The sequence below is a fragment of the Protopterus annectens genome, chromosome 16.part0 (assembly GCF_019279795.1).
Source record: "Protopterus annectens isolate FY-2018-M chromosome 16.part0, PAN1.0, whole genome shotgun sequence".
Classification (NCBI taxonomy): Eukaryota; Metazoa; Chordata; order Ceratodontiformes; family Protopteridae; genus Protopterus; species Protopterus annectens.
In genome coordinates, this window is record NC_056750.1 from 55,720,775 (window position 1) to 55,748,274 (window position 27,500).

The window sequence follows — 27,500 nt, forward strand, 5'->3', positions numbered from 1 at the left end:
ATATTGACATACAATTGCACATAGCTAAGCAGCATTTTACCTAGCACAATATGATTGCCCATGGCTAAGCAGCGTTTTACCTAGCACAATAAAATTGCCCATAGATAAGCAGGGTTTTACCTAGCACAATATTATTGCCCATAGATAAGCAGCGCTTTACCTAGCACAATATTGCTTATAGCTAAGCCGCTTTACCTAGCACGTTTGCGACCGCACTTACCAGCGCACAGTCGGGCAACGTGGAGCAACGTAGTGCAAAGTGGCCTAAACACAGTCACACCCCCTAGCCTGTTTGGACAGTAGTAAAATAAAAAGCAATAACAAGGTTCAAACCCGGGACACTGTGCACCATAATCAAAGTACTGAACCACTAAGCCATGACAGCTTAGGATAAACATGCACTGTTAACATACATATACTTATAAATGGAAGATTAACCATTGCGAAGCAGGACTGCAGTCAGCCGAGAATTTTCAAAAATGGCCAATCACAAATAAGTGCGGAAAATGCAGCTTATTTAAGCTCCATAGGTGGGAATACTCACCATAACTGACTGTAGCTCCCATCTGCAGTCAGAATGGTTGGTGCTGGAGAGGGTACATGCTTTTGAGCGCAACACTAGGGCATCGAGGAGTCAAAATACATGGTTTGGCTCCTTGTCCACCATCATGAGTCAAGACTCCTGCAGGGCCAGTTCCAAGGGACGGAGTACAAAGCAGAGGCTTGGAACCGGTTAGCTCATGATCTCACCAGTGCCACAGGCATCCCTCAGACTGGTGAGCAGGTCCATCACCACCATGCAGACCTGAAGAGATGGAAGCAGGACCTACTGAACCGATGGATACAGGAGGCCCGTGACATGCAAGATGTCCCACTACTGAGTAGGTAGCCATGGAATGAAGTATGTAAGACATGCTAATGTAGTCTATATAATGGATAGTTATGTCTCAATATCCCTTCATTTACTTCACAGCTGCAGGTCTCCATGCTGTGAATCTGCAAGCCTATGCAGATAGGTTGCTAAGGCTGCACCATCAGGCAAGTTAGTAATTATTCTGCATGTATTGTTATATAAAATAGGTGAGAGAGCCTGAAAAAAGTGTTGTAACCCAATAATAAAGCCATAAAATGCCCTGAATAATTTCTCTGCATGTACTGTTATATAAAATAAGTCACAGAGCCAGAAAAAGAGTGTTGTAACCCATTAATAAAGGTAAAATAAGTCTGGAATAATATCTCTGCATGTACTGTTATATAAAATAAGTGAGCGAGCCTGAAAAAGAGTGTTGTAACCTATTAATAAAGGTATAATACATCTTGAATAAGTCTTCTGCATTCACTGTAATATCAAATAAATGAGAGAGCCTCTAGAAAAGTGTGTAATGTAATTAATAAAGGTATAATACTTGGAGTGTGTCTGTGTCACTTACTTTGAAATGTAGTTGTACCCTTGCATTATATAAATAGTACTGTTGTATTAAGTGCTGTCAACCCACATTTGGGCAGTCCCATATAAAGTGGATGAAGGAAGTGGCAGTAGCTGTGAAGCATATATACAGTCCTCAACAGTTGGTTAATGGCTGGCATGCATAGGTAGATCTGGCACATGAGTAGCTTGTTAATGTGTTCCCCAGAAAAGTGAGTGTGCTACTTGAAATGTAGGGTTCTGTAGAAATATAACTACAAATGTCACATGAACACATCCAGATATGTAGATATATAAATATAAATAAAATATATAACTATGTAGCAGTAACATCTGCATCTTGGACAGTTAGTATGTCAGATATAGGTCAGATATAAAATGAACTAGCCAAACCCATCACACAACCTAATGCACATTGCTTAGTGTAATAATACATGTAGGGGATATACACCTGCAGTCAATAGGAATGTAGTGTAAACTATAAGTACTTATAAGATGTTAATGGAGTTATCTTTTTACACCCTACTGTATGTGCATAAACAATGCAATTCCACACCTCAATGGGTAAGTGTAATCTCAAAACATTTGTTGGGACATATGTCCTATTGTTCTATAAATATCTGCATTTACTTTGATGCATGCGCCCTGTTCAAACACCACAATCTTGGTGGCCTGTTGCCACCAATCATCCCTGCATGCCGTTGGAATGTCCACTATCATTCAATAAACGCATGTGTTATGCTTGCTGTTCAACTGTTGGAACCCTGGTGTGTTGAGTTAATGGGAATATTACTGCATGTTGTTACAACTAATTTGGAATGCTGTTGTCTATGTTGTAATTAAACACACCTAAACACAGAATGTATGGGAAGGCCGGTCCCAACGGACCCACCTGTCCCTCCTCAGCTAGTGATTGCACCTGGCACCAGCAGGTCCGGTGCCCAGCCCGGGCTCCCCTCCTCTGTTGGTCCTGTGCCTCCTTTGGGTGGAAGCACTGCAAGGGATGGGGCTCATCCCCCCCGTGTAAGTGTGGGCAGAGAAGGGCCACCTGTCACCCTCTGAAGGGTGAGGGCTGTGGTGCTTAGGGAGATCCAGCGTTCAGTCGCTGATCCCCTATGCTAGCTCGAGACAAGAGTGGTGTGACTCATGGGTGAGCATGCCCCTCCTACACAGCCCCCAGCACAACCACCTTCAGGGCTGTGAAGGTGCAGTGGTGACTGCCCATGGGTGGGGATCTCAGTTCCACTGTTACCATCTGTGGGCTCATGGGCTTGCGATTTCCAAACATCCATCCCCATCAATTGTGTTCACCCACCCCATGTGTCATATTCTGCCCCTGTATGCGTCTTGTTTGTCTTGTCTGTTTACCTCACCAACCTACCTCCCCAAATATACCTACTTCCTCTACCTCACATTCCACACTCACCTGGAAAAAAAAAGGGTAATCTGTACCCCCAAAAAAATTACACCTCATTAGCTGCCCATTTTGCACACATGTCCACTGGACATGTAAACTGATAATTATAATTGGCAGTACAGCATACTTTGTTGTCCTCACCCCTCTCTCAGGGGTGGAAGGTTTCAAATCTCACTCTAAATTTCTAACATATGCACAGCTGTTGCTGGTAAAGAAATGGGCAGCTATGGACCTTCCCTACACCCGTCCTGCACATCCCGAGCTGGTTTCCATACTGTCTTTCCCCCTCTGTACCCCCTTTTTCACCACTTTCCTATCTCCCCATTTTCTTTTCTTTCAAAGAAATTAGCATGGGGGTTAGCGGGAGTAAGCACTTTTAAGCAGTAGTTAGTGGGTTTGAGCGAGTGTGCGCATGTGTGCGCTTAGCTATGTATTGCTAAGCATCGTGCAAACCCACACAAACCCACTTACAACTGCTTAAAAGTGCCTTAGTCACTCTGCATGGCAGGGCCCTTGTTCTGCTGAGCAGCAAAATAAAACACCTCTGTCAGTCGTGAACCCCAGACCTTGGATACACTACACTGCATGAAATACCATTAAGCCACAGTAGATATACAAGTTGGTGCTGAAATAAATATATCATGCATTACAATGAGTGAATGTAAAGGGGAAATAGGAATGCCATAACACAAATCTTGTTCTGTTGATCTTTACCAGCAGTTGTTGTGGAATTGCATGACATGACTGTGAAAAGAGAACAAGCCATTCTAGCAGGAAATAAAGTTACAGTAGCACTTTATAACTCCACACAGAATCAGAGCAGGATAAACACTGGCATATTTGAATAGGGCAGAGGCCATACTTCCCAACTGTGACTGCTTTTCAGGGATGTCCCTGATTCGTAAATAAATGTTAGCTGTGTCCCTCAGAATTCCTCTGAAAAGTACTGATGTTAGGCCGGAAAGTGTGGAATTACACTTAATGAATAATGTCAATAAGTAAGAGTACACACTGCTTGCACGTCAGAAAAGGTGTATTAATACATATGCTCAGATTCTCTCACAGTTTCAACTTAATGTCTGTAATATATTACAGGTGTACTTCACTTATATGTACCTTTCCCTGATGCTGTTCAAATATATACCTGAGTGTATCCGAGGCCTGGCAGAGGTAGAAACACACAGGCGTTTCAGCTTTTCTGCTGTTTCACACTCTGCAAATAGCTGTGGAATGAGTCCCACAAGCATACCCTTATGTAGGAGTACAACACAGTAATATCAAAGGATGTAGCCATGTACTGGTAGCAACCAACTGTGACAATGCCATTGTTCCAGTGCAGAAAAGACCGGTGCGGTGCACAGACAAAGAATAATAGGCTAACCTCTGGCTACCATCTGGATATGTCTACAGATGGGAGCTACGCAGACAGACTACTTGCCTTGTTAGACTAACAGGTGCACAGCAACCCTGTATGTTCAGCAAGATAAACATCACACAATAATATATAATGCTCTCTGGACTTCTGTACCCCTACCCAAAAGAACAATATACCTGTGTATTCAGGCTCTACCAAGGATGTAGGTAGGCATACTCAGTACTGAAATTTGTCCAGTTGTCTTGAGCAGCCTGTGCTAATGTCAACACAAATAAAAAACAAACTGTTCAGAAGTGAGTTAATTAATATTTACAGTATAGTAGTTCACAAACAGTTCATGTGCCAGAAGAATACAATGCAATAACTACTTATGTATGGCAGTTAATTGTCTAATTAGAAAAGAATGTACATACTCCCATGTATCTTGTGTAAGCATTTGGAGGGGTGAGTAAATTCTACACTGACAAGTCTGTACTAGAAGCAGCAACATTCAGGTTTGAGTACAACATACAAATCACTGGCTACAACCCTATCTTCAGATATAAGAAGCATACCAACATTCTGACTGACACAACGGTGTTCACAGCAAACAAGCATGGGCCTCACTTTGGAAAGCTGAAAGGGCTATGCCTACCTAACTTAGCATTTTATAGCAGTGGGCTGCTATGCCAGTGAGTACTGCAATTACCACACAGCAGGCTGTATGCAATTACTAAATGGTGGGCACCAACTGGTACAGAGGCCAGCACATGCACATGTGCAGATACCTAGAAAAGCAGGCTGTACTTGCTGTCCACACATGCAATAATATCATTGCAGCAAGAGAGAGAGAGAGAGAGAGGCAGTGACAGAGACACAGACACAGTCAAAGAGACAGAAACAGAGAGACACAGAAAAAGAAAGAGCAACAGCAACATCGAAAACAGAAACAAAAACAAAATAAAAAATAAAAAACAAAATATTATTTCCTTTAAAAACAGACGGAACAGAGAAATACAAAGAAAAGGTATGTAACACATATGTATTTCCTGGCATGTAGTAGATGTTTTTGAAGAGTACTCTACAAACTGAATCATCCATATGTGGCAGCAGTACGTATCTATATGTATCTGTATATGTGCATAGGGCAAGGGACATACTGCAACTGTTTGTGAAGGGTATATATATATATATATATATATATATATATATATATATATATATATATATATATACACACACACACACACACACACACATATATATATATATATATATATATATATATATATATATATATATATATATATATATATATATATATATATACGTTGTTGAAGGTTGTTATGTGCATATTTCTATGTAGGTTGTAGTGTGTGGCAAAGAAATCAGGATGCAGTGCTGGTATATGACGTGTGGTGGTTAAACACTGTGGGTATGGTCTGTCAGTTTTGCAGTGTTGCAGCCAGTGAGGCCTGCTAAAGCTACATGGGCTGAGGACACCTTCAATGCAGTCTGCACAACACTGTGCAATATTATTACATAACTGTATATCTCACAACTGTCGCATAATTGATATTCCCACCATGAATAGTGGACTGTATATGTGTCTATATGTACAGCTATCTGTACAGCAATGGATGTTTATATATATGTGTGTATGTATGTGTGTGTGTGTGTATATATATATATATATATATATATATATATATATATATATATATATATATATATATATATATATATATTATATATATATATATATATATATATATATATATATATATATATATATATATATATATATATATATATATATATATATATATATATATATATATATATATATATATATATATATATATATATATATATATATATATAGATATATAGATAAATATATATGTATAGAGAGAGAGAGAGAGAGACATGGGGCATACCTACTGTGACAGGTGGCTGGCGAACAAGGTATGGACTGAAGGTCAGTGTTGACACTGCAGTGCCATCCTTTCTTCCCAGAACACTGTACCCATTAACTACCATGTAGGTGGCAGTCTACCTAACACCGAAGGTGTGATAAGGGAACATGGGACACAGGTGGACAGTGGCCTCCCCTTTGATAATCACAGTGCCACACTAGTCATGTACTCTGTCTACATGGTACATGTCATCACAAAAGGTGTGTCATCTAGAGAAATATAGGTCAGTGTTCCCCTTTACTCATTACACTTAAAACCCATTAGAGAGTACAATGCCCCATGTTTTATGTACCTCACATGACAACTACAGCAACTGGAAAGGCCACAGACATACCTCACAAAGAGTAATACCAGCCTCAAACAGATGCCCTATGCAGACCGACTCACAAAACCACAGCCAGACTGTGTTGCATACTGCCTACCCAGAGGTGACCTCTGCTTAACAATACAGATCTATGTCACACCCATAGCTGTTGGACATCCTCCAGGTAAACATATTACAATCCCTCCCAGATACACGCCCTAGGGCCCTAAACCTTGTCAGCTCACTAAACAGCACATGCTGGAGGGATATATTCCCATCTCAGAGACATGCCATACTCTGGAACAAACCACCTATTAATAGCAAACAAAGCTCCTCATTAGCAAAGTTGTCATAAATACTCCTGATGATTGGTTGGGAGACAGGAAATACACCCCGAGAATCACCTCTGTGACTCTGGTTGACAGGGACAAGTGAAATTAAATTACATGTGTGTCAAAGGCCAGGGTAGCATATGGCTAGGCTGCTGTAGGCCCTAGGGCCAATAGCGTATTACCTACCCATGACATGATGCACACAATCATGTACTTAGTGCAATAATGGCTATGTGAGGTTAACTGAGTGTGATGGTGAATGTGTTGGTGAATATGTGCAAGGTCTGTAAAGGTGTGATAGCGTAGTGTGAAATTGTATCTGTCATGGTAGTTTGCATCCTAGCTGTAATCCCAGCAAAAGATGTGTATGCTATTGCTAGGCAGAAAAAGTAGTATGGCATACAGTGTGATGTAGTCCCTTGTTGTCGACTGTGGTGTCCCACTGTAGGCTAAAGCAATACATATATGTTTAGTGAGTGGTACTGCTGGTGAATCCAACTCACATATGAACTGTAGTACTACCTGAAGCTGTAGGCCTAAACAGTACAGTATGGTGTATGTTCACATTGCCTGGAAACACAGTTTTGTGTGTTCCCTATAGTCCTCTCAGATTACATACCTCAGGCATAAGGTTTTGTAAGTAGTGACAGACAGTACTGTATGGTACACAGGTAAAGCTCATCTGGGTTGGCATACATTTGTGTGTTCTATGTATGTCTGATGTCTGTGTAATTATGCCTGTACCATGCCCTCAATCACATCTGTGTTACAGGGTATACGTGTGTATCTAGCAACATGTATAGTCTAGTACAGCAGTATGCCACCTATATTAACAACTGTGCATATATGCTAGGCAGGGGTTTGGCATCAAAGTCTAATGTGGTATACTGGTAATACTGCAATTGTACTTTTCATTCATTGCAATGGATGACATCTTTCTTTATGCATTACTTTGATATATACCTCCTGTGGCTAGGTGGTGCATTGTGTCACATACAGTGTGCCATGTACTGGTGTATAGTCTTACATAATGGCTTCTCTTTGCTGTTGTGCAGAACATGGTTTGATATATAGAGTGCAGCATGCACTGTCAGCCAGTTGTGGCCTGAGCACTAATATGTGGTATTGAACATGTGCATCCTCTGACAACCAATCGGATGCAACATATGACAGGTAATTGATATTTGTACTTTAGGATGTTAAGTGTGCCACATGACTGACTTGCTCACACATCTTGTTTAATTGTCTTCCAGGGGTATGTCCCACCAAAGAAACCCATGTTATACAGCTGCAGAGGAAGCTGAAATACACAACAGCCTGGTGCAGCACTACACCCTGCTGTTCTCTAGAACCAGCCAGGACCAGCATGAGTGGACTGCACTGTGGCAAGATCTCGTTCATCGGGTAAATAACATAGGCATGCACAACCGGACATATGAGCAGGTACGCCATCACTGCAGTGATTTAATTAGACATGTCCGGCGGCATGCATCTGACATCCGTCGACAACAGCTTGCCACAGGTGGTGGGGTTGCCATTCACCCCCCCCCTCATCAGAGTGGAGGAGCTGCTCCTAAGCATGGTGGCTCCTGGCCAACCACAGGAACAGCAACTTACATGTGTCATCATGGAGGCCGGAGCCACCCAGCATGTTGACATGGAGTGTGCAGGTAACATGACCTATCTGTACACTACTGTTACCTGTATTGTTAGATTATGCATATGTGACATGTGTACTGTGTGTTTACCAGTCGTGCTGCATAGTGTCGTGCAGTACTGATATTTGGAACATAATCTGTATGCCTGTGACTGTCGACTGTTGTACTACAGTAGTTTAGCAAACTCACAATAGCAATGGCACAGTTGTGGCCACTGACAAACTGTCTCATATCCTTGTAGGTCCCTCTGGTGTGACAGCAAGGCAGCCTTTCGATGCTGGTGAGTGTGTTATAATTTTAATATTGCTAATAAAATGTGCATGTCATAGGTGAGGTGTAGGCCATGTACATGTAACACACATATGCTTAATGCATGCTGTGCATGTTTGCTGTGAGACTATGCACATCTCAGTAATGACAGTAGCTGCCTCAATCACATGCAATACACAGAGCACCACACACAATTGTGGCAACACCGTACTCGACATTGGATAGGCATAGTTGATACACATGTGCACATACACAACTTTGTCATACGCAGTACACCTTAACATGCTACACATAGCGTATCCAGACACCCACTGTAAGGTCACACGTCAGTATCCCACATGTCATCCACACAACACACATAATATACCTGAGGGGTAGAGGCCCATGATTGGGCTGTGCGACACTCTTCAACACATAACACATTCATGTTAGTCAATGCTCTCTATTGGGCACCTTACAAACCCATGTAACAAGTGGCTGTGAGGCCAATCACTGAACAACAACACACATGCATCAAAGCCATGTATACTGTTATTAACACGGGCTGCCTACTCTCGCACTGCATGGTCTTGAGCAACAGACTTTCTGCATGCTGACATGCGTGATATGACTGTTTGCCTTGTGATACTGTAACCCACCTTCAACCACTATTAAGTATGTTTTGGGCAGCTGGTGGTGTGTGTGGGTATCTGCTGTAGTGAGGAGTGTATTTGAGTGCATGTGTGCATGTGTTCATGTGTGCACGTGTTCATGTGTGCACGTGTTCATGTGTTCATGTGTGTCGACATCATGTACAGGTCATAAAGTGTGTTTCCTGTCTCCCTCCCACAGGTGCTATGTTAGGGCTGGTTCGCTGCAGCAGGGAAACTGATGTCACTGAGCCACATAGTGATAATGAAGATAGGTGTGTTGAGGCACAAGCGTGTTTGCCAGGGTCTGTCGTTGGGCAACCATTCGACAGTACACAGCTGTCCACTCCATCCATGCATACAGTCATGCTGCCAATACATCCATCACCAGTGCCCATAGCTGAGGGACAGCATACTGTTGGCATTGGCCAGGACAGTGTGGTATCCATGGCACATGCATCCCAACACAGCAGCCATACCCAGATGTCTGGAAGGGTACCACATAGGTAGATGTCCAGGGGTTCTTGTAGGAGCACTGCTGCTCATCATGCCACTGGCAGATGTGCCACAGGTCTGACAACATCATGCATGTTCCAGGCTGTCATGAAGGCACAGGCACGTATGGAAGGGTACACCAGACAGGGACTAAGTGCACAGAGGGCCCATAACACCACTGTCATTGACAGTATCTGTAACCTAGCAGGTGCCATCTGACATTACACTGAGGTCACTGATAGACGTTGGGGAGAGACATTAGACATCCTCCGCAATGTCCTGTCCATATGTCAGGACAGTGCGGGATGGTTGAGACATCGACGTGGATGTATGCCAGCAACATCAGCAGCTGGCAGTAGCCGCTGACATACCTCAAGCCACAGCCGCCCCCGTAGTGCCAGTACCAGCCCCAGCAATGTTAGGGTTGGGCTGTCCATAGAATGTCCTAGAAGACCACGTGCATGTGGCTCTGGACAGTCCCAGCAAGGACCTGTGTCCAGTGTGCATCCATCCACCTCTGGGGACAGTGCCCAGTCTGGATTAATGCCTGATAGTGTCAGTAGCACCCCTGCCAGGCACAGGTACCATATCCATGGCCAGAGATGGTGATCTGTAAAGCCTCGCATGTACAGTCTGTGGCTGTCCCACAAATACCCATATATGGCAGCCACATGGTGGTACTGTGTGCATGCAGGCACACACACATACTCCAGACACCTAGGGCTAACACATACCCACACACATTACAACAACATTGGCCCATTCCAGTATTCTTGCCCCACCCACACACACACACACACACACACACACACACACACACACACACACACACACACACACACACACACACACACACACACACACACACACACATGTCAATTGGATGGCACACTGTAGGCCTCTGGCGAACCAACAACACACTCTGTGCATATGATGAAACCTGTGCCACCTCCTGTCAACTGTAACATTGATGCAGGAACAGGCTACCATGGTGCTGATGCACAGGGTGTCTATATAGCAGTATAGCAATGTTAGCATGTTGTCAGCTGTAGAGTGTAATGATATGCATGAAGGTGTAGCTGAGCAGGCATGATGCATTAAAGCTATGATTGTCATTGTAGTGTTGTTTACATGAGTGTTGGTTCCAATTGTGTATTATCCGGCCACATGCCACTTGGCTGATGTGTGCAGTATTGGCAGCATGTGTTAGAGAGTGGACAGTATGTGTGGGATGTGTGTAGCACAGATTTGCAGGTGTACAGTTGTGAACATGGTGGAGGTGCACTGTCTGCATGTACGTGCATAGTGGACACATGGCCAGGGTGACATGCTCTGTATTACACAGTAACACTCTATAGTTTCTATTGGTGGCCAGTATGCATTGTACTACACACATTCCGGAACCTGACTACACATGTGTGTATGACATGGTTTGACACTGTGCTGTGGGTGATATTGTTACTATCTGTCATTGTTTTGCATTCTGGTGGTATACATCACTTCAACAGCCTGACCATAACCAATCGTTAGATGATGTCTTGACATCCGGCACACAGATGTAGGACACACAACAACAGTTGGATCCTTCAGGTACTATACAATGCCAGTAACCACTGGTATTCACCTGCACCCATTACTGAGACCACTTCTGTTTGCCATATAGCTCTCTTAGGTACAAGCAATTACAGTAGGGATATGTCGTCCACGTCTGGTAATGCTTACTGTGGCCTATAATGAATTCTCCAGATGACACACACATACTCCACAAGGGTATCATACCGACAGATGCCTGTTGTCAAATGCATTCTATAAAGCTATAAGCCAAACTAAGCATAGTCATCCACCTTTAAGGAACATATTATCCCCACAGTACCACATAGGTAGTAGCCACCAGCATGATGAACAGGTACCGATGTGTACATGCAACCAAGTGTTATGTCATCTCTCCTTTGTTAATCACATTTCCAAAGGTATTTTGGAATCCATAAGCAATGAAGGGTCTGCATGCATATCCACAGTTTGTTCTACACCTATGTAGTCATCATGGACAGACTTTGCTGCATTTGAACAGGTCTGACATATACCTCGGCCATAGACCCTCACTCACACATTCCAATAGGAATCGTAATGACTTTGTGTGACACAGATGACCTAGGCCAGGGATCACTGCAGTGGCTGGCCTTGTCACAAGCATACAGATGTGACCTAAGGTCTGGGAACCAGCAGCACAGTCTGGCAAGGATGACAGCTGTGTTCTTGGAGAAAGCAGGGTTCCCACACATGCAATCATTGACGTAACATGTACAGATATGTATTTGACACACAGCTAGTTCACATGTGCAATGCATACTGATATGTCATACAGTGGTAAAAGCAAAACCCACAATGCATTGACCAACAGTGTCACTCACATACAGCACACACACCAAGTGCAGGATTCAAACCCCTACCTAACTACTTCATGATACTAGAGGAGTACGCATTAACACAATGTGCTATACAGATTACCACAGGTATATTTGTAGGATGCTGACATCATCACACTTGACAAAGGTTACATTACCACTTTTGAGGTGTTTCACTACTCTCCTAAAAGGTTTTTCCTTCCCAAGGGGAACACACACACAGTTGCCCAGTGCAGGATTCAAACCCCTACCTAATTACGTCATGATACTAGAGGAGTACACATTAACATGACACGCTATACAGATTACTCGGAGTATTCTTTTCCACAGGTATATTTGTAGGATGCTGACATCATCAGAACTGACAAAGGTTACATTGCTACTTTTGTGGTGTTTCACTACTCTCCTGAAAGGTCATTCCTTCCCAGGGGAACACACACAAACACAGTTGCCCAGTGCAGGATGCAACCCCCTACCTAACTACTTCATGATACTAGAGGAGTACGCATTAACATGACACGCTATACATATTACTGTGAGTTTTCTTTTCCACAGGTATATTTGTAGAATGGTGACATCATCATACTATACAAAGTGTGTTACATTAGGTGACATTAGATGGCCTACATTGAAGGACTGTTTAAACACTTTGGCCATGTGATCATCAAAAGTAGGTTTACTATCTACCTGTGTCCCCAGGGCAATAATTACTTACCCTGTACATGCTGGATTACCACCTATCTGGTACTTTGTGTGCACTTTGTATTACCCAAAGGGGATGACTATGCATTCCTTGCCATTCAGCCTGAGGGAATTGTTTTGACACCTGGTATCTGTCTCTGTAAGACACTTCTGGAGAATGCCTGTGTCAGCTGTACAGTCAATTATGGACCACAGTTTCCAGTCATCTGCAAATCTGTTCAGCCTTACACCTGCCATGCTTGCCTGTACCTCTGAGCAGTATCGACTGAGCAGTTGGGGGTCCCAGGACCAAGACCTGTGTGATGCCATTTGTGACTGGCACCCACAACTATGAACATGTGTGTTTAATCTGTGAGCCACTTGGCCACCCATTCTGTCATATAGCTGCCCATGTTCAAGCTGGTACACTTGTCCATGATGATGGAGTGGGAAATGATGTGGTAAGCCCTTAGTGAGGTCCAGGTGGGCTGTGTGGACTACTTTCACCTCCATCTATGTTCACGGTAACTGTTTTAAATAAGTCGACTAGGTTTGGGAGCCAGGCTATGCTTTTAACAAGGCGAAGTTGTGTAAAGTCCAGTGTCTGGAGATCTCCAATGTCTCAGTGTATGGGTTTCATGACGATTTGCTCAATAGCTCTGTAGACCAGGCTGAGTACACATGTTGAGCAATGGTTTCCAGGTTCTGTTTTATCACACCCTTTGTGGAGCAGGATGACTGTTAGTGTATGCCATTCTCTAGGTACATAGCCTGTGATATGCTTGAGTCTGGACAGTGAATGTAGGTGAGGGTGTTGTTCCTTGTGGGCCTAGTGTAAGATGGAGCCTGGGACAACTTACAGTCACATTGATCCTATGTTCTTAGCTTTGGTGAGGGCTGTCTTTACCTGCATGTCCGTAACGTCTGTGTCTCTGCATCCTTCTGTGATAGACACAGGCCCTTTTGGGGTGATGGGGGGGTTTACACTGCACTTGTCCCCCTGGGTGTGGGCAATGAAAGTTGGTTCGGTGTATGTCATTATTTTTTTCAGTAGCTGACAGCATATTTGGAAGTTGACACCTACATGTCTGATATAGCTACAGAAGGCTTTGTGGTTGTTATTCTTACATTCCTTGGCAATTTATCTTTAGAAACTGTGCTTGGATACTTTTTTGAGCGATCATTGTTTCATCCTAATAATGATCAGTGATGCCTTTCCTTTAGTGAAGTTGGCTCTTTCAGGTGTTAGTTTCCTCCTTTTGTTGTCTAGCTTATTTATGGACATCGACCACCAGACTGTTTTCTTATTTTTGGAGGGGTGCATCTTGGTTTTATTTGTATGCAAACCTGTAGATGATCATAGGATGCACTTGTAAATGATTTTGCAGATTGTATACCATTATCCTATAGCAAAAGGGCTTTGGAACTTTCCACTTTGGTCTTGGGAAGTGTGCAGTTTGCTTTTGAAAATGTCTTCACAGTGGTTTCATTGACTGGGTGTAGGGGTGGGATGTGGATGTCCAGTGTGATTACTTAATGATGTGATATTACCAGCGAGGGGTTTATCTCTGTCATGGAACACTGGTACCCTATGTTGGTGATGATCATGTCCAGTATATTGTCACCTCTAGTGGGCATTCTGACCAGCTGTTCCAAGGTGTTAGAGCTTCTTAACTCTAGGACACATTGGGTAAAGGACGTTGTATATGAGTATTTCACCCACTCATTGTTTGGGTAGTTGTAATCTCCTCGTGTAATGGTGTTTGATAGGACCTTTATATTTGCCATTGTTCTCCAGACTACTGAGTGAGGTTCCTGAGACAAGGCACATGATCTGTAGCAAGCTACAATCTGATGGGCAGCTTTGCCCAATGTTAGTTGCAATTGCATGGTCTCCAAGGCCTCAAGCTGTGGCAGTAACCTGGAGGTGTGGATATTCATAAGGTAAATGGCTACACCACTTCCTTTTGTATTTCACTCGTGGTCTTGGGTGCAAAGGTCAGGGGGATTGTGAGTGTTTTACATGGATCATATCCAACAGCTGCATGTTTGACATAGCTTTGGATGTTATGCAGTGAACACCTCTGAGTAGGCGATATGCAAGGGAGTACGGATGGAGCATTTTGCGATGGTTTGTGTATGGCATGTATTTCAGGCCACTAATGCTATTTGTGAGGTATTGCTGCTGGCTTTCCAGTTGTTGTAGTTGTCTTGTGAGGTACATAGCAACACTGGTGTTGTACTCTTTTATAGTTCTAGTGAATGGTGAGTAGAGGGGAACAATGTCCTCTATTCTTCTGCATGAGACACATTTTGTGAGGTGTGCCACATAACAGGGTTTCCTGACTACTGTGGGAATGTGCTTATCACAGTTGTATCCACTGTCCACCCATGACCCAGAGTCTCTTGTCACACTTAAAGTGTGAGGTATACTACCACCTATGTTGTAGTTCTTGGCTACAGAGATTTTAACAAAGGTGATGATTATAATGCACCTTTTGGCATTGAGCTACAGCCCATGGCTTGGACAACAGCCATATGTCTCAGTGAGGCACTTTTGTAGGATGTCCACATCTTTAGTGTTTACAATGATGGCTCCTAGTTTGCAGTCCTCTGGAAATGTCAGTAGCCACAGAACTTCCATGTTAATGTTTACTTCAGGGAAGTAGATACTACACAGCCTGGGCAGTTATCTAGTCCCATGGCTGCTGTGATACTGGCTTTGGAGAGTGTTTTTTACCTGTGCAGCTGTGATGTCTGCAACTTTGCAGTCTTCCATTATAGACATGTGCTCTTTCATGAGTGAGAGGGGGGTAAAGTTAACACTGATCCTATCTGCCAGGATGTTGCCAATATCAGTTGGCTCTGTACACTTAGTGCCATTGAGCTGTAACTCAGAACAGATCAGAGTGTAACCATGACATGGACCTGTCTGTTGGGTGGAGATCTCCTGCATAGACAGTATGCAACTGAGTACAGCTTGGGCTACATTCATTCTTGTTGCACGGGGCAACTATATGAGGCCAGTAATCCTCTTGTTAAGGTTCTTCATTGTTCTTTCTAGTTGCTGAATGTGCCTAGTCAGATTCCTTGCAAGTGTGTTGTGGTAGTGTCTGACTGGTCTGATGACTGCTGAGTTGTGGCAACCTCCTTTGACCTACATGCGCCGACCTTGGCAGTTTGTGTGTACACATAGCATGATTTTCATACCACTTTGTCAATGTGTTTCTGGAAGTAGGGATGACTATACACATTTGTCCATAGATCCCTTATCATCACATCCGTATTTAGCCTGTGTGTGGGCATGCCCTTATGACCTTTCAGTATATTCCTGCCTGACATTTGCTTCGTTTGTTTGTGTGTGAGCATTCCCAGTATGACCTTTCAGTGTGATGCAGAATGAAATCCACTACATTTGTTGGAGTGTGTGAGCAAGCACAGTATACACATTTATACCATATGTGTATGGTAAATCAAGGTGCATTTTTACAGCAGGGCTCACCTTTGTGTCATAGATCAACAGGGATCATGCTGTGCCCACAGGGCTTCCATGAGACACTTTTCATAGACCTATCGACATTTCTACATACAGGGGGGACAGCTATTCTTTCTAACCATGGGTACACCTGATTGTTACTGTGGGTGCACATAGGATGTAGGTTTCACCTGACACTTATACACATTTGCTGTGCCTGCACTGCTATGTACATGACACCATTACAGTCCGTACTGTTCACTATCGTACTGGCTTGAGGCATACTAGTGTACTACACGTCTTAGCATCCATTCAACATATATTAGCTTGTGACTTCATAGCCTACACAACCCACATCACAACGCCTTGCCTGATGTTCTCTGTCTGCATAGGCATGTGGGTGAGGTTACCCATTTGCCTCATTAGGGGCATGATGCAGCATTGCTTTGTGTTTGCATTAGTGTACAATTGTCCTGCTGTGTCTATACCACTGTAATGCTATCATGGCTTAGTGGTTCAGTACTGTGACTATAGTGCACAGTATCCTGGGTTGAAGCCCTGTCACTGATTTTTATTTTCATGCTGGCCAGACCAGACTGCTTAAGGTACAGTAAAGCAGATATGAGCATGTTTAACTGACTTTACTCAACTTTGGCCGACCTTGGCCAACATTGCATGAGCAATTTTGTTTACATATACTAGATATTGGTAAAAGCTGCTTAGCACTGCTTTATATTGCTTAAAACATGGCAATCATGCCTCAGGTGGATGCACATACTACACTCTCTATACATGTTTGGAAACAGGTAGTGTCAAGTTAGGCATCCCTTTTATTTTATGTGCAAGTCAGTGAGAGGTATCATTTCTAGGGTTCCTACTGTGCCAGTGTATGTGCTATGCGTTGCCTCTTTGCCAAGGACAAGGCATACTGGGCACGCTTCCTTCTGCCTACTGGGCAGGCTCAGGTTGTTCCTCCTCTGAGACACGCTGCACCTGTGCAGGCCTTGGCAATGGTGGGGGGCTGTTTGGCCCTGCCCCATGCTGTTGCTGCTGCAGCTGTTTTCACAGAATCATATTGTGTAGCATGGCACGTACCATAACAATTTGGGTACATGTAGTTGGTGAGTACTGCAAGGCTCCACCAGATGTATCCAGGCACCGTAACCATGACTTGAGCATCCCAAACACATGCTCGATTACATTTCATGTTTGTGCGTGTGCCTCATTATGGAGTTTTTGTTCAGGTGTGTGTGCATTTCTGATGGGTGTCATCAGCCACGGCTCCAGTGCGTATCTGGCATCCCCCACTAGGTGACCATCAGGGATGTCCTCATTTGCAAATGTCTGGTACAGCTGCGACAGATGTCAGATATGGGAATCATGGTAGCTTCCAGGGCAGCCAGCACACACATTCAGTATTATGCCCTGGGCATCACAAATGACCTGGCAGTTGATGGAGTGGAAGCCCTTGCGGTTGATGTAGGCCCTACCCCGCTCACCAGCTGGTACTTTGATGTATATGTGCATGCAGTCAATTGCACCCACTACCTCAGGGTATTCCGCTATTTGCTGGAAGAGATGCTTATTGCTGGCCAATACCTCACGGGAATTGCGGAAATATACATGATCACTGACATGTGCTGACATGGCATTCAGGAACTGGTGCAGTACCCTTGATGCTGATGCCTGTGAAATACCCATCATATCACCAGTTGGTCTCTGGAAGGTACCTGTTGCTAGTATTGTTAGGCCAGCACATACCTTGGTTTCCACTGGGATGCATTCCCCTCTGTTGGTTCTGTGTGTGAGGTGTGGCCTGCACAGCTCAACAATTTGCTGCAGGAGCTCTCTATCCACTCTATAGCGCTCCACTATGTCCAGCTCATGTAGCCCCTGGTAGGTTACCCTGGGTCTGTACACTCTTCTCCTTCTCCTCACCGTGGGTTGCTCAGCAGCATTCGCAATGGCACCACCCTCAGCATCTTATTGCCTTATAACAGCAATGGCAGCCCCTAACATTTTTATGTCTCAGTTTCAGCTTTTTAAGTTTTCACTTCTCTTTGTTGACTGCAGTGTTGCAGTGTTTCTGAGAAAAACATGGGGGAATGTTGTTTGCAGAGTTTTAGGTGCTGGGCTGGGCTAGTGTACTGCCTGTGTAATTGGCTTATTCTGATTGATTTCACCTGGCAGCTCTGCCAGTTCTCCTTGGTTAACTTCCTACTACTTCCTTTCCTTCCTTTTCCCATTTCTGTTTTCAAAGGGGGCAGCGCCATGCAAACAAGGGCAATCATGCTCACACGTCCGCACACAGGCTTACACAGGCTTACATGGGCTGAGGCGGGTGCACATTTGTGTATACTAACTTAGACGGCCTTACACAGGCTTACACGGGCGCAAACCTGCGCACACAGGCTTAGACGGGTTTACACGCTTGCACACAGTGTAAGCAGCTTTGCAAGAAACTTTAGTGATAGCCATGGTGTACACCTTCAGTTTCTTGATTTCAGTTTAGACAACTGTAGACACACCTCTTTTAGTACTGAGTAACTCACATCAACCACATGCCACTCTGCTCCAATAAGCTTACAGTCTTTTTCATACATACCCCCTCATGATGTCACCCATCTTTTACTCTGTTACTCCCCTTTTCCTACTCTTACACTCTAGGGACATGGTTCACATAGCAGGAAATATTGAGATTCACTATCCTTATCCTCATTTGCATAGGATTGCCTACTAATGCTTAGTTACATCTCTCAGACTGGGCTTCCCCCCTTAGCATCCATTAATCAGTAGCCATGTTGTCTTCAGCCTGCCATTCACTTGCATGGAAAATTAATATTTTGAATAAAATCCCTATTTATGGCTTTTATTTTTTTGGTTTTCTGGTTGTTAGAGTGCAACACATTTGCGCGGCACTGCGCTATGCTTAAACATTGGAGAAAGGGGTAAAAAAAATGATTATTTTTTTTATTTTGCAACGGAAAATAATGCCAATTGTTGTATATTTGGCCATTGGCATGCTTCCTCAACTGCATGCATCCTTTATTTGGAGCTGTCACGACTCCGTTTTATTATTTGCAGAATGGTACTCAGTTGACAACTGTGTACATTTCTGCAAATAACACTACTCTTACTCGGACAGGTTAGTGTTTCCTGGATTGCAAATTTACCTCATTTGCATAGCTTTCAGCAGCAAATGAGGTAATTTGCATAACCTAACCCTGTCCGTGTAAGAGTCATTTTAGGAGCTCTCTTGCACTCCCCTGCCAGCTGTTCCTGGATCGCTCGGCAGACATGTTGGCTGCATGGAGTCTTACTCTAGTCTTAGACTCTGTGCAAGCCTTCGTGAATCCGGCCCACTGTGTAATTAATTGATCTTGGCTGTGTATGCATGAATTGATGGATTTACATCTATGAATATGCAGGCAAGCATTACACACTCTCTAGCAGATGTATAAATCATAGTTTACAAAAAAAAATGTGAATATACTTTTAAAAAATACATAGCTATTAAAGGAAATAGTACACAACTGTGAGATTCAAACCTACACATCTCCACATAAAGCACTAACCCTACAGCCATAAGACAGTATAAGGATTACAGATCTATGCTTCTTGTACTCACATTCTGCTTACAACACTTACACATATTGCAGCCATGATGATCTGCATTTTTCTTACATTCATTAAACTGGTGAAAGCAGAGATGGCTTATAAATGAATGTTGTGAATTTTATAATTTAGAGCTTGCTAATGTCTGCATTTCTCACCATTCACACATACAGAGCTATACTGTAAGATGTTTCTAGAAGATTTGTGGATAACAGAAAAATGCATAGTTACCCATGGCCTACGTGTTATAGGCATTAATGTATCACAGCAATGCTTCCATATGTGATGTGCAATATTCCATGAATTATTGCCGATATTTTCAAAAATAGGCTATAGTAGGATTCAACCCCACACACATAGGAGAACAGCAGTCACTTTGCTATATTGCTTAACCATTTCAACTAAGAGGCATAGTTCATTGTAAGTTATAAAGCAGATATTTTGGAATAACAGAACTAGTTATATGAATGAAATCTTTATTCATATAGTGTCATAATCAATAGTCCTGTATAATGTATGCACTGGCCCTGTGCAGTTGCAGATAACCTCAGAATGCATAGATACACCAATGTTAACTTTAATGAGTAGAAATAAATTCCTTTCATGTAAACTACTATTATCAATACAGATATCCGTGGAATACACTTGAAACAAAGGCTCAAAGAAACACTTGAAACATTCATGGAAGGTATTGAGGCAGGTGTTTAAGCATGTACGGGTATGTCCAATGTTCACAAGCACTGCATCATACACCAATTCTCAATGAAGGATATAATTCACACTTTACTGTTATATTTGTATTACAGCATCAGAACTACACTGTGGACATGAAAGCACACCTGATGTGGATGGACAGCATAAGTGTTACAGCCTTTATCTTACTAACACAGTATGTACATACTCTCAGACATGTGTGATGCTGTGTTTTTCAACTGCATAGGTCCCTTAACATCTACTCAGGAGTAACTCATGTCATGTGTCTTGATATCCTACTAGTGTGATCCATAGTTGCTGTGTGTGTCTGCCTCCTGCTATGCCTGTGGAGTATACTCAAATGCTGTTTGTGCATAATTGTAACCTACAGATGCAACATTGCAAAACATGGGTCAGGAAGCTGCATGAACAGACACACCTGGGAAAATTGTTCATTGGTTGATATTGTGCAGCATGGATTAGTACACCTGTGATCTAGGATATTAATGTTGCCCTGTTCCCTGCACAGGTACATCTGTCTGACATATGCACAATCTGTCACGTAAGTATCTCCATATCCTGTTAGTGTAATCCTTAGTTGCTGTGTGCCTCTGCCTTCTGTTAAGACCATGGAGTATATTCATATGTTCATGTTTTTGTGCCTTGTTATAATACAGGATCTGCATTACAACAGATGATATGTTTCTCAATCAGGGAAGATGTACCTGGTAAGGCAGTCTATATAGTTGCTTTATTTCACTATTTATAAGTACATCTGCACCCTTCAAGACTACAGTAGTCTTGTTCACCTGCATAGGCCACCTGCAATCTGCACATCATCCTCACCCATCAGGTATGTGTCTGCCTTATTTGCTGTGTCTCATACCTCAGGTGGAATGCTACAGGATAGCTTGTATGTGCTTAATAATGATTTGTAAATGTCTTATCATTTCACATGACAGTGGCATCCTCACCACTGGCAGTGGAGTCACAGGAGGACATGTCAGGTAGGTTTTAGTGGTTGCATTGACCTCATCTGTCATATGCGTTTGATATGCAAATTACACACTATATCTCTGTTATATAGGGTCCCTGAACCACCCACAGCCACAAAGACCTGGTTATTCCATATCATCACTAGCATTGTAGTTATATAGTTGTCCCAAATTTCAGTACAATGCTGCATCATGTGATTTCTGTGAATATATGTGATACATGTAATCTGTCACTTTTTGTAGCACATTCACTACCTGCCTCCTTCATCATCCCATCCACTGATCCTGAGGTGGGATGTTATGTGCCTAATTGTGATAGTACAGCCCATGGCACACAAGTCACTGTATTGGGTTCATCTAGCCCAGAAAGGGACAGTCATATGGTTCACGGTGTAACCTCCAACAGGAAGGATAATGTGGACAGCCATTCTGATGATGTGGGGACATCAGATGATGGATATGATAATGATGACTATGACCAGCTGTCCTGTATAGAGTCTGACAATGACAGTGACTCTTCCCCACAATGGGCCGATACCGCCAATTAGACCACACATGAGAGTCTAGCTGATGTGCATGGAGATGTTTCAGAGGATGTCTGCTTACTATTGCAGGCACATGAATATTCACAGTGACATCATGTTTTGCCTTTGCCACCGATCATGTAGCACACCAGCTACATGTGTTTATAAAGGTCAGGAGAGCAAACATAGAGAGGTCATGGCAGCATTGGCTGCACAGCATGATACAGGCATAGAAATATTCACAGTGACATCATGTCTTGCCTGTGTCACTGATCATGTAGCACACCAGCTGCATGTGTTATATGAAGGTCAGGAGAGCAAACATGGAGAGGTCATGGCAGCATTGGCTGCACAGCATGATACAGGCACAGAAATATTCACAGTGACTTCATGTCTTGCCTGTGCAACTGATTATGTAGCACACCAGCTGCATGTGTTATATAAAGGTCAGAAAAGCAGACATGGAGATGTCATGGCACATTGGCTGAAAAGCATGACAGTGTGGTATCTGTTGCCATAGCCAGTCTTAGGCATAGGCCAACTAGGCAGCTGCCTAGGGCACCAGACTAGCAGAGGTACCTTTCAAGTTATTTGTTTATTTTTTATGTAAAGCAATGGTTTCTTTAAAATATGTTGAATGAATACAGTAAAAACTGAAGAATAAGACAAACTGTAAGAAAAAAGAATTAAAAAGTAATGTGGATGGTGTAGGCAGATAATAATGGAGGCATGGGGTGGTGTGAGTGGGGACAGTGTGGACTCCTTTTGCCTAGGGCACCAGTTGACCAAAGGCTGGCCTTGTCTGTTGCACACTCTGTTGAAAGACTTTTACACCAGTGCTAGAGCAGTGCATAGTAAGGAGTGGGTGTTACATGCCCTAACTGCACGTAGCAGATCACCTCCAGTGGGGAGAGGGAGAACCCCTCCCATTAGACCCACACATGGCTCTCAAGACATTAATGTCTGTGCTGCAGTGCGTACACATGTGCTGTTGGACACTGAACTGTGAGCCCCGCAGTCATGTCCAGACAGACACATGGCACTACTGCTCCTACCCACACTGTGTCACAAAATGCTAGTGTCACCACATTCAGCTCCTTGGTACAACACTGTGAGATGAGTATTTCCAGGGGCAGCCAGGACCTTGATGTGAGCTGTCAGCATGGGTGCCCTAGACTACATTAGAGTAACATTGATTGTAGATCCAATATGTATTCTGTTGTGTTATTCTAACCCTGTGGCAATGATGACCACTGTGCTGACCACTGACTAATTAATCTGTAGGAGGTTTTTCAAATATCTGTGGCCACAGGGTTTTTCTAATAATTTCTCTGACCTGTGTGACTAGCTTCAAGTTGTGATATGTAGTACTTATTTGTTATTGGTATATGATAGTACAGATATTGATGACAGTAATGTTATATGTGATGACATGCTTCTATATTTGCATCACTTGCTAGTTGACATATAGCTTGTATTTACATGGTTAAAAGCATGTTATCTTTGTCATCCAGTATTGATTGCTACATCACACATTTTCTTGTTTTCTACCATTCCTGCAAGCAAAGGTGTGTCTTTGCATGTGTAAGTGTGTTACTTAAGGTATTGTAATATGGTACTGCACATGCCTCACCTTCGGCCTTCCATGCACTTTTTGTGAACATGTTTCCATTTTCAGTCCCCATGTTGATATGTAGTTCCTAGGTGTGCCCTCCCATATCTCACTGATTCCACACAGATGTATTTATCTATGTTGTTGTATCCCTTACACTGATACATGTTCCATGCCTGTTGTGTGATCGCTGTCACTGATGCTCAGCATGTTTGAATGTGTGTATATATTTACCGATGTTGTTGTATCCCTTACACTGCTACATGTTCCATGCCTGTTGTGTGATCAGTGTCATTGATGCTCAGCATGTTTGAATGTGTTCTTACCTCTAACGGAGTGATGTTTCAGCAATAACCTGTGCATGAAAGTGTTGCCTTATATCTGACATTCCACATCAGCCATGAGATATGAGGCTTGTTTATATTTACTTTCTTTTTGGCAGTGGTTTGGATGTTTGTTATTACTCATGCTGCTGTATTTTGTTTACTGTTTTGTAACACATTGTTATATGTCACAGAATGCTATGTTTAATGCATCAGTGTTAGGGTATGGCCCCTGCTTTTTGGTTATCTTTGTGCTGATACATTCCCATACACTGCATGGGCCTAAATTTCTTGTGGCACTGGTTGTTTTATAGTTACCTTTCCATGCTATTCTCTTTGATAATATTCTACCTGTCCAATGGCAGGTTCTGTTGTGCACACCTCCTACATCCTACACAGCTTCTGCATTGCCTTCTTTAATGATGTATTTGCAGACAGTCTTCCTGCGCTGATGTTTCCTCTGAGTGTTTTTATATGCTCTTAGTGGTACACCTTATGCTTATCTTATGCATGACGGCTTCTTTCCATTATTCATACTTTGTGCTGCTGTTGTGGGGCAACATGTGACATCACTGTTTAGTCTATGTACATTTGCACATTTGGCTTGTCATGACTCAAAGGTATGTGTCAGACACTGCCATGCTGCCTGAGCTAGGACATATGGCAGCATCCTCCATCTTGCATGCCTATTTCTTCTCACCACTGTGTCCCCTGATTATCCCCTGACAGCTGTGATATGTTATCAGGCAGCTTGGGTTCTTGGTGTAGGTCACCCAAACCTGCAGCTGGTAAGCCATCATGTTTTGCTGTTATCATGTTGTAGCATGGCACACACAGTAACATTTGTGATTTCTTTTCCGGCGTGTACTGCAGTGCACCCCTGGATTTTCCAGACATCTAAATATTGCATTTAGTACAACAAACACATATTCAGTGGTGTTTCATATTGTGGTGTGTGCTCTATATCAATCCTTGTCAGGGTTTGATGGGGCTCTGTATGGCGTCATTAGCCAAGGCTCCAGTGGATAACTGCAGTCACCTGCTTGCATGAAGGAGATAACAGTCTTCATGTTTAAAGTTGGCAGGTCTAGATTCTGCTTACATCATAGCTGTGGTCCTGTACTTACCAGATAGTTATCACCTCAGGGATTTCGCCATGTTGGAAAGTGGCCCTCAAACTGCATTCCCTGCATATTGCAGCATCATGGACACTACTGGGGTGTGTTGCCATGGTATTAGTAATGAGGTCATCAGCTGAGCACACCACCTGACATTGAAGAGATGACTACCCTTTACATTGCTGTATCATTCATTATCAGGTACAGCTAGGGCTTTAATTGGGATGTAAATGCAGTGTGTTACACCAAGGACATTGGAGAAGTTGGTTGTGGCACAGAATTGTTGTGTGGCAGTTATGTCCTCCATGAGTGCTGTTGGGACACTCCAACTGCTTCTCCCAATAGCCAGAGAGCAGCATACTTATAGTCTAGCACACTTTTTTTCCTAGTGGTATTGGGGTTACCCTGCAGACTACAAGCCTACATGTGGGCTGCACACATCCTACACTAACCTGCACCAGCTCTGTCTAATCTGTATCTATCTATTATTTCCTAGCCAGAGAGCTGGGTTAACTGTAGCCATGACTGGCTTGCAGTACCCCAGCCTGCTCTTCTGCACTAAATGCTGGTTCCATTTTTTTAAGTAAGGTTTGAAGATTCCACAGGATTCCCTAAACATATGTGGAATATGGTGGTGTTAAGATAAAGCACATATGGCCTCCACTGAGTGCTTTCAGAAAGTTACTGGTGAAGTAATTGCATTTAAGCTACATTTGGCATGCATGTCATGTTTTGGAGTCTGGCAGGTGTTTGTGGAGTCCCTAACTATCCTACAGTGAATAGATAATTACTTGATCTTGTTTTAGTGTACATTATGGAATCACATCCTTCACTGACTTGCTGACATCTTCCTTTGGCGTGTTGCGCTGACTGCAACTTTTCTTTTGGAATTCAGTCCCTTATTACTTAATGCATTTAAATAAAGCTATTTCAGCTTATTTCAATAGTGTAAATAAAAATGATGTTAATTAACACTTTTCAACAGTTTCGGTTACATTTAACATGAACAATTTAGCTCCCAGAGTGAAATTAAGGAATTGAAATAGATTCACTGAAATAAAGAAGAGCATTTGAAAGGAAGGCAGTTGTCAGAAGGAGGTCTTTTGAATCCAAGGTGAGACGTATTCATAGCTGAAAATGAGCACTGGTCTGAAATTGTGGTAATTAAAGACGGTCTTTGAGTGTAAATCTAACTGGAAATCTTTTGTGTGTGTGTGTGCGTGTGTATGTGTGTGTGCGTGCGTGTGTGTGTGTGTGTGTGTGTGTGTGTGTGTGTGTGTGTGTGTGTGTGTGTGTGTGTGTGTGTGTCACGTTCTGCATGATAAATGAGGGTTACCTCTGAGAATATTCTTTAGTATAGAAAAGCACAGATTAAATCTTGCTGGCCAGCAAATGACATTAATGAAGTATGCCTGCAAGAGACCTTTAAAGTTCAGTAGATATGGATTAAAAAGTTTTAATGAGTAATTCTTGTGTAGTTTAATTTCAAGTTTTGCACTGCCAGTCAACAGAGAAAAGAACTCAATGCAAAAAATATTCATGACGCACTTTAGATATTGAAAAAAAGTGTACAAAATGCATCTCGTGGTAGAAAGGAGGCAGAGAATGTGAATATGTCGCTTCTTCTGAGGCCTATTACAATGTTCAGTCATCCTCAGCAGTGATAACGAAAAATGAAGTTTCTGAATTAAGCTCTGCACAAGTACAAGCAATGGGAATGAAATATAGCTTTAGTCTATACATGATCCTTGGACTCAACCCCAGTGACATGCTCATGGGGACTAAATAACATATACTCTTACCTGGTTTGGGAAAAATATACACGGCTGAGGAAGTATTAAGCAAAGGGTTACAATTACACAAAGCTTCTTGATTGTGGCATGTGTTTTAAAGACTTGTGAAAAATATGTTGCACTGAATGAGCACTGAACACAGAGAACAATCCACAAATAAGGGGAACAAATATACATGGATCAGATTTTCAAGAATGTACTGGGAAGGAATATAAGCCAAATGCAAAGACACAAGAAAGATTGAAGGTAAGGTTACCACCTGCCCCTTTTTGTGTAGGATAGTCTCTACTTGAGCACTTCTGTCTTGTGGGAAAAAATGGAAAATGTTCTGAGATTTTCTTTAATAGCAGCATAAAACAATGATTGTTTTATCTAAAACACCCAAATGTTATATGAAACAGC